Consider the following 13,501-nt stretch of genomic DNA (forward strand, 5'->3'; position numbering starts at 1 on the left):
GTGTCCCACACTTCTGAAAATTGCAATACTTATTAAACTGCCTAAATAAGGAGCTTGATTAGGCAGAAGGCACAATAAATGGAGAAAGTAACCCCCCATATCCTGATACTTGCACACACACTTTCATTGTACTTGGTCTGCTACTGTGAATAGTTGATGCTATTATTTCTGTGGGTAACCCCATAACAGTTTTCATTCTTCTGTGGTATTCAGTGGCATACACAGATTCTCTCTGTTTCCAAGACTTTTATTATTATTGTTTCATTTTAATGTGTAGATCAACCTAAGTTGATACATTAGAAACCTAAACTAAACATGATAGCTTATTTGGATTAAGTTGACTTTGATTGTGGTTAGTTGATTTTGAGTAATCAGCAGCAGCCTTAGAAAATAAAGACACTTGAAATTTCCGTAAAAATTTAAATTATTTTATTTGTTTATTTAAAAGAATATTCCATAATAGCTTTTACTGACTATCCCATATTAGCTTAATATCTAAGGTCAGAACAGTCACAACAGAATTAAATCACTGTTCTGAATGGAGTCATGCTCATACAATGATTTATAAAAATGGATTAGATCTTAAAAATCAATCATTGTAAATGAAAGAATTCCAGGAAACATACCACCCGGAATTAATATCTAATTAAGTTCAACAATCTCAAAAGGAAAGAAAAAACTTTAGTTACTTATGCACATGTATCCGTCCTTTCCAACTTTTCTTGTATAGAGACTCTTGTATAGTAGCTGCCAATCAAGATCTATATTTTTGCTTCAGTCCCAACTTTCGGATTCATGTTGCACTCTATGTCCACTTAAAATAGTAATTAACCACTTCTAAACTTCTGGTCCACCTTAAAAAGCTTGTACTAGAATCAATTTTCATGTAGAATTTTGACCCAGAAGTTCCCAAAAATACCTGAAAAAAGTTGTTCTGATAGCAGTTTACAGTATAAATAAATAAATAAATAAATAAAAATATTTTAAAATCAACATTTCCTTTCTCTGTCTTGGTTTTTATATGACCTTGATTTTTTCTTTAAGTGTTAGAATGCTATTTCCTATCGTCAAACCACATTTCTCTAATCGGATATTGCAGAGCTGCTACACAATATCCACGTTCCTGACATACAGATAGTTTTCTCAGTTTGGAATTTGTCCTTTGCTACATGCATACTCCTTGGGGCAAGGCCCAGGGGTGAATCTTCAGTGAAGTATCTTTCCCAGTTGATCATGATGGAATCATCATTTTGTAAAGAAAGTATATTTGCAAGACATATAAAGCTCCTCTAGAGGTAGAGTGAAATGAAAGTGGAAACAACTCGGTAACTGTAGTCAGATAACTATGTCTTTATCCTTAGAAAATTAAAATAAATAACTAAATAACTAAATAAAATAAAATAAAATAACTTTATAAGTAAATGTAATAAGCTCTATCCAATGATGGGTAATTTTTTGACAGTCTGCAATAAAAAGACCAAGAGTTTCCTTTTCCCCTTAAGGGATTTCTTTTCACTTATTTATTTTTGACTTTGAAAAAGAGTAAGAATTATTTCTTTGAACAACTGGCTGCAGATTAAAATTAACACTGTACATTTCAATTATTATCAATTCATCAGGGAGCCAAAAGAATTGGTATCTTTTTAATTAAAATATTTTTATCAGATAACCTAAGCCTCCAAAGCCATATATTTGATTTTAATTAAAAAAAAATTCTGGTTGTGATCATTGTTCAGAATTAATATACCAAATAAAATATGGGAAGAAAGGAGGTAAAGGGAGGTTATATAGTGTTACCTGATAAAAGGAGACAGTAATATTTAAAATGAGGTAAGTGTTACGCCGATTTATGATGTATTTTATCTTCTAGAGAAACCCTAGTTTATCGTAGTGTCGTTCAGTTTGAAACGTCAGCTGTATATCTTTCTGCTTTTGAATGTAACTCTAGGTTGAAAGGAAAAGGTTTGCAGTGACCTTATGTATAAGCAGATCAAAAGCTTGGCATTTTTTCTGGGATAATTCACTTTGATATTGAAATGTTTTTGTTGTCATAAATACATAAATATTATAAATATTTTATAAATATATTGAAATAATATTAATTAATAACACTTAACATGCCTCTCATCTTCATGGTGCTGTACAAACATCTATTAATCAAAAAGGATGAAAACATTCCTTTTATTTTAGTCCCCACTCAAATTACCCTGTAAACATCCTCATCCCTAAACCACTAGCACCAAGATTCATATTTTTTCTTTGTTTTGAAAACAAAACATCTTCATTCACAGTCTACTTTCCTTTGTATCCATAACATACCTGTATCAGGAGTTTTGCCAGTACACCAAAAAAAGTGTTTTAGTTTGTAAGATAGCAGGGCAAAGCAAATCAGCCTCTAAATCACACACTTAGTCCAATCCCTCAAAAGCAACGCAGCAGCCCAGAGCCAGACTAACGTGTGTTACAGCTAGAGCACACAGCAGGGCAAGCAGAGGTGGCACTTGGCTTCAGCTGTGTGTTGTGCACAGGATGAAAATGCTTTGGCTTTTAAGGCTGGTATTGAATGTTGTATTTATTAAATTTTTTAAACTAAAATCATAAGCCAACCAGGATTCAGGAGTTGCTGTGATTGAAGGAATAAAGACGTCACCAACTTGCAGATGAGCAGGATTTAATTTCTCTCAAGGTAGCATTTTTTCCTTCCTGCTGACTTCCAAATATCAAAGAAGCAGTGAAATGTCACTTCTTGGTAAACACTCTCTAAATATTCTGTTGGTTCTCAGCTCCTAGAATTATGCCAGTGGACCATTTACCATTCAAAATCACAACAATCAAGGATTTCTGGTCCTAATCCTTGAGGGCATTTCTGTGTGTGCACCCATATATCCAATGGAGAATACATTTCAATTTTTTTTTCATAGACTTAGTAGTATACACACACTTTAAAGCATTTAATTGAAGGAAAAAAGTTATGATCTTCTCTTGCAGTGTCAGTGGGTTATTTTACTCTGCGTAGGCTGAGCCAGTCCCCCTGAGCACCATTGTTTATTTCCATTTACAGCAATTTGTACGATAATGCGTAGTATAGTCTAAGGATTATAGCAAACTGACACAATTGTCATCACGAATTATTAAAATAGTGCCAGCCTGAAGTCCCGTGACCTTCCACTTTTCATCTTTAGAAAACAACTTTCGGTCTAGGTTACAGTATATTTATTCATTATGCTGTTCATTTTTTGGATCTCATAGCTTGTTCCCAGAGTAAATGGGGTAATAACTATTGTAATCTATAAACCATTACCATATTTGCCTCATGAGGCTTCAGTGTCTGGACTGTACACTTTAGTGTTAACATCTTGGATGTAACTAAAAGAAAACAAATCATGACTAAATCAGAAAGATTTGTTTTATTTTTACTCTTAAAAAAAAAAAAAAAAAAAAGCCAAATTCTTCCAATTAAGGAAAACAAGAAACTTGCATAAATCTTCCAGGGACCTCAGCTCACAATTTAAGCTCATTATGGTGGAAAAGGAATTAATAACTGTTGAGCACTCAGATGCATTCTGGGGATTTAAATTAGCATAATTTAGACACGTAAAACAGTAGGATTTTATTTATTGCATATACAATCACTTAGCTTCTCATTACATCAACCTGCTGGATCCATTGGGCCCATTCCAAATCAGACAAAAGCAAAGGGAGAGTCTCCTATTGGCTTAAGGTGTTTTGGGTTTGGCTTATTGAAGAAAACAGGTCTTGAAGACCTTTTCAGACTTTGTCTCGGGCAGATCCAGGCACACTGGGAATTTTGAACAAAGTTTAAATGCCACTTTAGGCTTTAATTTTTTTCTGTTAGTCTTCCACTGAATGGCTTTCAGATTATCATCTGAATCATTTATGCACACACCTAGACAGATGCGCATACATACACAAAGATGTAGAGCATGAAGACTTACTTAGAAAATCAAGTGTATGCTTTTCTGATTCCCTTTTATGACCCTGAAAAGGAAAAAAATATTTGCTTTCTTTCAAGTCTCAGGACAAAAAAGATTCTTCAGAGACCCAAATCAGAGCAATGACCGAATTCATGACTGAACTGACAATGAAATGGAAGTATGTAGATATCCCTTGAGTCTTCCTTCAGTGGTTACATGTTAAAGAAGCATCTGTTTGTCTGCTGTTTGTTAAGTTTCTATCAAGCTAGAAAATCCATAGAAATTTGCAATATTTGATGTTGCACTAGCAGCAAGTTATGGCTTATTAAAATATTAAGAAAACAAAACAACTATAGAACATGTGTTTGTACAGGAGCCCAGTTACTGTATCTTTCCCTCTTTTGTATTTTTTCATGGAGAAACATGCTTTTCTGAAACATTGTACTGCTCGGATGAAGAAAGAGAACAAATACGTTTTCAGTCAGCTTAGCAAGCTGACTCTGGAGTGTTGGCAGCTGAGGTATATGGGAAGGAAGTTTGCAGACAAGCCCCTCTTTTGCCAACAGGAGTTGGGAGTAAGAAAAACATGCAGGCCAACTTGATCCTTAGTAATTGTCAGGGTATACAAATTATAAGGCACTCCAGCATGCACACACCACTAAAAGACACCATGAATCACCAGGGACAGGGTTAATTTACCCCCGCACAAATCTGAAGGGAGAGTTTTGATCTCTCTTTTACATTTTGCCATAGCGCACACTTTCTGTCATGTTTTTTTTACTATTCATTTATTCATAGCAGCCCCAAACCAAACAAAGCACAAGCCTCACACATTTAGTACTATGCTAGCTGTCATTTATCACCTGTGCTTTACAAAAGGTGAACCTGAAAACACAGAGAGTCTGCCATTTACTACAGTCAAAGGAGCAAGTAGGAGACCTGAAAATAAAACTTCTTCTCAAGGCAGCTTCTCGGGCTCTAGGTAGAGATCTGTGTTTTCCCAGTCACATATTGTGCCCTTAGAATCTGAGGGCAGAAAAGAGCCTTCTTCATTTAAATCCATTGCAATTCCAAGAAAGAGAATCTTTGACTTGTTTGCTGTGCTTTCTTTGACATACTGCCTCCAGGGCAATGTTCAAAATGACCTTACATAACAGTTTACATTCATAATCCATCACTGCACAGGGAAATCAAAACAACAGACTCTTTCCCGCTTCATTATGAAGAGCTGCTCTTGTTCTATGTTGTGTCCTTGGGAAAGAAGCAGTAATGAAGTCAGTTTAGAACTACGAAAAACACAGAACACCCCCGCCTCCAGAAAACCCCTTGACAATGTGCATTTGCAAATTAGTTGCATCTTGGCAATGCGCATTTACAAAATGCAAAAATCAAGTGGCTTAAAAATTGATAAAACAATTTTTCTCCAATACTCAAAGGCCTTTTAATACTTGATTATCAGGTGACAAATCTGGCTGAAGTATCTCAAATCACATTTAGAACATATTAAATATTGATATATGCACACATTATGCCTTTTTTTATTTGTCGAAGTTACTTTTTTTTTTCGTCAAAGACTGCATTTAGTACAGATTTCTTTTCCTTCCAATTTCTTTTTTCATCTATCAATATAATACTCCAGGATCTTGCAAAATAATGTTATTACTTACCAGAACAGGAGAAATCTCACCATCTCTTAACTTGAGGCTGACAATGAAAGCCTCCCTCATCCTACTCCCATCAGTCCAATAAAAAAACCTCCATTGTTACTCACCTCACAAAGTGAGTGATTTAACGAACATGACACAGCAGGTTTAGAGATAAGAAGACAACTAATTGATAAAAACCTTGCATTTTGAAGTATTCTTACTATCACCAAATCTAAAACAGTTTTGCTAAATGGCTCCCCTTCTTTGGTAAGAGAAACAAGGATGGGAGCTTTACAATAACCTTCAGTGCTTCTTGATAAATAGCAAAAAAAGCTCAGTGGAAATGTTCAACTTCTCTCTGATTAAAAAACAAACCTTTAATGTAGTTTTTGTTTACTGTGTCATAAGTGCAGCATTGGAAGTTGTTGCCAAAGAATCATTGGAACAGGCATCACTAAAGCAGTGTCAGCCAGCCAACTCTTTGAAAATGATTCAGTTCCTCTAGTCTTATGACTAAAATAATATCCAGTGGCTCCAGCTCGAAGCCTGGTTAATACATCTGTCCAGAACACATAATTACTCGGTCATAACATTCCCCCGGCCACCAGCCAACAAACCAATCAGCATTTCTTCCTAACTCACTAGAATTTTTGCTGTGTCAAACTGTTTGATCTCTAGGTAGTAAAAATGCGAAAAATGGAAGGACACTGCACTAGAAGGTTTTAATTTAACATAGTTTCTCATGGAAATTAAATCTGAAGAGAAACATGTTTTTGTTGACATTGCCTAAGTTCAGATTTTTGTTCTGCTTCAGGAATGATATTGACATATTTATCTTGCAGCCTTTTTCTTATCTCTTTGCCAGCTAAGATTCTGCAAAGTAATCTCACTTTCATTAATTACTTTCATGAAAAAAACTCATGTTTATGAGAAAGTAAAAATGATACCAGTAAATTTAAGAGGCCACTATGTATGTGACTACCAAGGAGTATACTGTGTACACTGTGCATGGAAATGAAACTGAAAGAGGTGAAACACAGTCTGGATTTACCCAGATATTGCTATCCACAGTTCTCTATGTTTTATTTGTACGCCCATATATTTAATTTTCTTAAGATAAATTTTGAAAACTTTGATACAAATCCTGAGGCACTGTGTAACTATAAAAGCTTTCTATTGACTTCACCAGGATACAGAATCAAGACAACAGTAGTGTTATACTTACTTACCATATCATGTGCCAAAACCACATACTGGAAAGCACTTCGTGCACATTTCAGAGTAATTCAATCTTTTCTCTATGCAAATATGGTATTTCTAAAGTGACAAAATGAATTGCTAAATTTTCTGTAGGGAAGAACTTAAGCATCACTCTCAAAAGTGCAACCTCAAAGAAACCACATAATTTTCAAGTTCATAGTATATTAGTTGGCTCAAGTGCTGTAGTTTTACACAGTATCCTCTTTTGCAATGTCTCATGGCCAACATTTAGAATTAAGGCACTACAAGAATACAAATAAAGAACAACGCACCTCCCCTGTGCATATGGACTATTAATCATTTATTCTGGTAAATAGGAAACAAACAATTTCCCTAATTTCCTTTACAAGATTTCACAAGAGTCACACCAGATATAGTAACATATGTTTAGAGCAGTATGTGGGAGAGGACAGTAAGGTCCCCCTGTTCATCTGAAAGGGAAGACTAGAAGGAAGATGTAGCTCTCATCTGAATTCTGTGTATGGGTTTTCCCTTCCTAGGTCACAGAAGTAAGAGGGACTGGGAGGATCCTTCTTTCAAAAGAAGCTAGAATGTGGTTGGAGTTGGCTTTCAGAGACACTCAGATGCTTTCCTGATTCAGGCTTTGCCGTTTATTTCCTATTAGTATCAAATGTCTCAGATTCAGTATCTAGTCTGTGCAAAAGTGGAATTTAAAGGACCCAAACAGTATATTATGAGTTTTTGGCCTAGTACAATACAAGGATAGTTAAATATTTCAAAGGTCTATACATTTGTTCAATGAGTGTTAATAGTAGTATCATACATTTCAACATTAACAAATATTTTATGCATTTAGATGCAGATAATCTCTAACGGAACTGCAAAATGATTAATTATAACCAAAGGATGCCAAGGAATGATGGAGTTCTTATCATGTGCATCAGCTTCTACTTGAAATCACCCTTCCTTTCCTGAATCTAAATATTCAAACTATTATAGGTAAAAGCAAAGCCAACTCTTCACAACACTTTGTACAAAATGAGTAAACACGGTATACCTAACAAATACAGAGGATACCTAACAAATACAAAGGCTGGTGGCTTGTTTGGAAATGCCAGAATAATATTGCCTGAAGTCATGTGATCTACCCACATTAGCTACCTCTTCATGCAAGAGCACTTTTATGCAACTTTAGTTCTATGATCCTGCATTAGATTTGCAACAGAACTCCTATATTATTTGGTGAAATCATAATACTGCATTTTTTGTCTTCTGCATTGATTGTATGCTCAAGCATTAGACAGAGGCAGGTTTTCCAGCCCAGCTTTGAATGCAAAGCTATGAATTTCATGTTTTTATACCCAATTTCACCTGCCTCACTCACATTCAGCTTAATGGAGTACTTTGCAGATTTATTTAGACCTTACTATTAATAATTATGAAGTCTTTTTTGCTGACCCATACCTGAGTTACAGGTAGTTACCTACATGTCCAGCAACAGTTCAAATAAAAGGATAGGAAACATTCTTCTAGTGACTCCACCCATCAGCAAAATTCATTTTTGGCAGCTACAGGTATACGCTCCAGAAACCCAAACATGTCTGTTCTTGGGGCATGACAAATTAATCCTTGCTGTTTTGCTATCCTGCAGACAAGATACTTTCCACCTGAAGCTCATTACCTCAAATCATCTATAATTCTTCAGTTTTAAAATAACACATAAACCCTCTCACTCAGACTCCTTGTTACAACAAAAAATGTTGCTCGTGTGTTGTATTTTATTAATTTAACTTATCCAGAAGGGATTTGTCTGATCAGATTTAAATACTTGTTATGTGTTCACAGTTACATTTGCATCAAAGCTGTTGTCTGGTTATCTTTTATACTGAATAAAAGAAATAGATACTATAGGGCATGACTTCAAGGATCTATGTCTCTATTGTCTAAAAAAGTTAGCTACAGTTTAATGTTCGGACAAATCTCAAATAACTGTTTACAGTGTCTGCTATTTTTCAGTTACTTTCACTGAATGATCAGAAATGGACATACACATATTGAATCTGAAGGCCACACCAGCTTCTGGGTTTATAACAGAAAAAAAAGTAGATTAATAAATATTCTGCATGGAAACAGATTAACTGAATTCTTTTGCAGTTCAAACCTGATGCCTGGATGTTCTCACTAAGTCACTGGCCGTGTTAATTTTCAATTATTTTGCATAAAGAATTGTTTATACAGTTATAGCTAGCCAGAACTTAATAGCATGATGTGGATATGTTCACTGGTTGGTTAAATGAGATGTCTTAGTAAAGTACTATCAGCAGAAAAGCAAATACTGGAAACTCATTTGAGCCACAGGACAAGGACTGTTTCAAAAGTGCATATTGGCCTACAACAACAGCTGCATAGAATTAAGTCTGTATTTCAGCAGGACCATGAGAACAGGTAGTTGCTGCAGTAGCAACAAAGTATTTCCCAGTCAATTCATGCACAAACTGAAACTATTCACTCACTAGTGTTCTTAAGTGAACAAAAAAGCCATGAAGCCTACCCATAGAAAGACCACAGTGAAATTTGAAGGGGAATATTTAAACACTGGGTGTTTGAGCAGAGTCGCCTGTTAATTTGGTTTATTTTTGAAATAAAATTGTAGCCCAAAACTGACCAAAGAGGATTCAAATGGAGTTTTTTTTCCAGTCTGGTTCTGCACAGTGGCACATCTGGAGAGAGGCTGCTGTGCACTCTTGATTCAGAGTATCTATCAGGGTTTTTTGTTCTGGTTGCTTCCTCTGCTCCTTATTTTAAATCAAAGATTGTTAAAGTTAAACACTTTCTTACAAATCCAGGAGGGATTTTTTTGTCTCATTCCTTTCTTAAATAAACCCCAAGTGACTCAATTTGAATTCTTGAGGTCTGTACAAAGAGGATAGCATATGAGCAGACAGTACAGATCTCATGTTAAAAGCTAATACTAATTAAATTAAAAAGCTAATACCCCCTCTTTCCTACTTTCTAGAGAGTTGGTACACTCGGCAGTATTTTCTCTTTCCTGCTATTCCTCTCCCAAAGATCCATATTTCAAATCCAAAGAACGTATTCCAACAATCATTTGTTCCTGTGTCCTCTGGATTTTCCAGCCCTTGATCTTCTTATTTGCTTTGCTGGTACTAGGAAAACACATAAGCGGCATAATAAAATGTTATTAAAATATTTATGAGTTGAAGAGAACTCAACCAAACAACATTCTGAAAAAGGATATCAAGTACCACTTCAGCATGTCATCAAAAGAAGTGGAAAGGCTAACAAGTTGTCCTAATTTATTCCAAAAGTAAATTTAGTACAGAAGTGAAAGAAAGCATTAAGCCTTATAGTCAAAAGATCTATATACTTAAGATTTTATGTACCAAAGTAACAGTCCCTCCTCTGATTCTCATATGTATCCCCTAAATATGCTTTGGTCACATTTACATGGATGATAGTTAGATACTATTTTTTCCCTGAAATTGTTATTGCTCCTCTCAGTAACACAAAATTCTGATACATCCAACCTTGCCAAAACATCAGCTAACCATAGGCCCTGAGGTATCTGTTACCCTCTCCACCAGCAGTGGGGATAGGCATCTGGAACACAATTTTGCCTCTGGAGATTTCTATCAGTCGTGAGGCTCAAAGTTAAGGTAACATTGTCTCAACTAAGGTTACTTCAAATGAAGGACTTAATTTCCACCTTTATGGGGCAGTGAGGTGCATCCAGACTGACATCTCACAGGACTCTTTGCTGAGGCACGACAACCACAATAATCTCTGATGTGTGGTGCTCTCTTTCCTCTGCTGCCACTCTTTCCAAAGACAATATTTATCCTTCTACTAAGAAATGAACATGAAAGCTAGCGTGTGATCAAATGTACAGTATGATGCAAACCACTTCATGTCATGACAAAAACAGCCAACAGACAGCATGCCAGTGATGATATCATTTGTAGACAACAGTTAATTTGAAAACTGGAAGGGAGAAGCCAATATTTCTAGTGTGATGTGATTTTGTACTGAAAGGCCCTCACATAAATGCACACATGCACAGGAATGGAATTAAAAACACTTAGTTTTGGGTCTGAACACTAGAAAATGTACAGTTGGGAACAACTTTGCATTGGGCAGTAGACAAGATAACTGGCTTTATTTTTTAACTTGCTATTGAACATGTATTTACATTTCCTTATATTTGCAGGCTTAAGCAGCAAGCTGGATACTAACAGAGTGCTTTTGTTCTCCCAGAATATGCATCTTTTCTAAACCATTTATCATGGTTTGCACTGGTAAAAAAAAAAAAAATCTTAAATTATTATTAAATATACCTTTGACTGAATCCAGGCTACAATGTAACAAGCAACCATGTATTTTGGATGAACTCTAAAGAGCTTCTTATAGTTATATTCCTTCACTAAGACAATCCACTGGATTTCAGAGACTATACTTATATTGCAGTCTGTGTATATAGATGCTGTATATATTATCACTTCGTTAAAATAACAAGAAGAAACATGAAAAAATATAAAGAATAAAAATGAAAGACGTAACTGCTTAGTTTGGAAATTAAACATAAATTAAGGTGGAACAAATTGTCATTATTTACTTAGGACCTGATCCAAAGCTCTTTAAAGTCAGTGGAAAGAACATCAACTGCGCAAGGATTTAAAATGTAACACTAGAGCTGGATGCTTTGAAAAAATGTTTGGGAAAGAAGTACATAAAAAAAAGGCCTACTTAGAAGTGAGGAGGGAAAGGGCTTCCTGGATTATCTTATACCATTTTTACCTGTGGGACAGTCTTGATCTCAGTTTTAAAAGGATGTGCATTGCTTTATTTCATCTGCGCAAGAATGAAGCTTACTGAAAGTTTGTGGCACTGGATCAAGTGTAAGAAAGGGTTAGAACAGGAAACAAAATACCTTGCGTAATATTCACCAGTGCTGTAATTACAGGAGGACACCTGAAAGCAGCTATATATTCTTCCACTGTATTTAGTGCTGGTGAGGCCACACCTGGAGTACTGTGTCCAGTTCTGGGCCCCTCAGTTCAGGAAGGATATTGAGGTGCTGGAGCAGGTCCACAGAAGAGCAACAAGGTTGGTGAAGGGAATCAAGCACAAGTCCTATGAGGAGAGGCTGAGGGAGCTGGGGTTGTTCAGCCTGGAGAAGAGGAGGCTCAGGGGAGACTCATCACTCTCTACAACTCCCTGAAAGGAGGTTGTAGCCAGGTGAGGGTTGGTCTCTTGTCCCAGGCAACCAGCAGTAGGACAAGAGGGCGTGGTCTTAAGCTGTGCCGGGGAGATTTAGGTTGGATATTAGGAAGAAATTCTTTACGGAGAGGGTAATCAGGCATTGGAATGGGCTGCCCAGGGAAGTGGTGGATTCTCCATCCCTGGAGATTTTTAAGATGAGGCTGGATGTGGCACTTAGTGCCATGGTCTAGTAACCATGGTGGTGTTTGATCAAGGGTTGGACTTGATGATCTCAGAGGTCTTTTCCAACCCAGCTGATTCTATGATGCTATGATTCTACTGTGATTCTTTTGCCCTCTTTCTCTATTCCTTGAATCTTCAACTTGGTTTTCTGTAAAGCCAGTAGTTGCTGTGAAGAATCTTTCTGCCAGTCCTTTGTTCTGTTCTGAGTGGTTTCTTTATACAACCTCAAATATCCACTTCTTATAATGTTAGGTATATGTTTACAGGAATTGATTTTGACAGAGCAGTTTGAAATGCTGAATTTCTCTTTATGCCATCTTAGTCTTCTGGGACTTGAAGACAGAGACCTTTGTTCCTACTTGATACCTCTTATATAATACTCTTCTTAAATATCATGTTCAGGGTAACCAAGGAAAAATACCACCTTCTGAATGGTTTTGAGGGCTTTTTGGCTGCAAGACAGAGACTAAGTCTTTGCTAATGTGTTCTTTATTGTGAAATACAATATTTTATTGAAAGGACAGAACAAACACTCTGCCAGGAAAAAAAAACAACTGTGCTAATCCATTCTGTGGTATAGCAGTTTCTTCTGTGGCTTTAGCAGCTAAACCATGTTATTTGTACATGAGTTTGAAAAGCAGTTTGATCATTCAGAATGGTATGGTTAAAAACAATATGCATAAAATAATAGCAGGTATTTACATTCCATTTCATATACTACCATTTTTCTAGTAATACCATGAGGGAAAAGCTAAAGCTTTTTCACAAAATATAATATAGCCTAAAAATACATTTAATATTGTCTTGTAATTTAGTAATTACTATAAAAATGTACTAGCCTTCTACAAAAGAATATACTCTGTTTCTCTTCACAGATTTCAAGCTAGGAGACAGGCTAACAAAACAGAGAAAAGAGGTACATTAGCAAATTTAAGGTATAAACCAGAAATAGACTCATTGCTTTTGATAAGGTTACATAATAACTTAGAGACGCAGAGACTAGGTAGGAGACACTGCTTGCTACAGGAGCACATAGGGCTGGAAGAGATGCAAGTGGTGATCATTGCTGCAGAGCAGATCATGGCTATTTGCAGTATGGATCATGCTGCTTCATTTGCATTGCTCTGCGAATTTGAGTGAGATGCTATGGCCCAATTTTTCATGCGGACTCATGGTCACCTTTGGGGGATGGCACTGTCCCCTCCCAGGAGGGCACCAGTCAACATCTCAGCTGTG

The sequence above is a fragment of the Manacus candei genome, unplaced genomic scaffold (genome assembly GCF_025592945.1).
Source record: "Manacus candei isolate 608988 ecotype Guabito, Panama unplaced genomic scaffold, ASM2559294v1 h1tg000028l, whole genome shotgun sequence".
NCBI lineage: Eukaryota > Metazoa > Chordata > Aves > Passeriformes > Pipridae > Manacus > Manacus candei.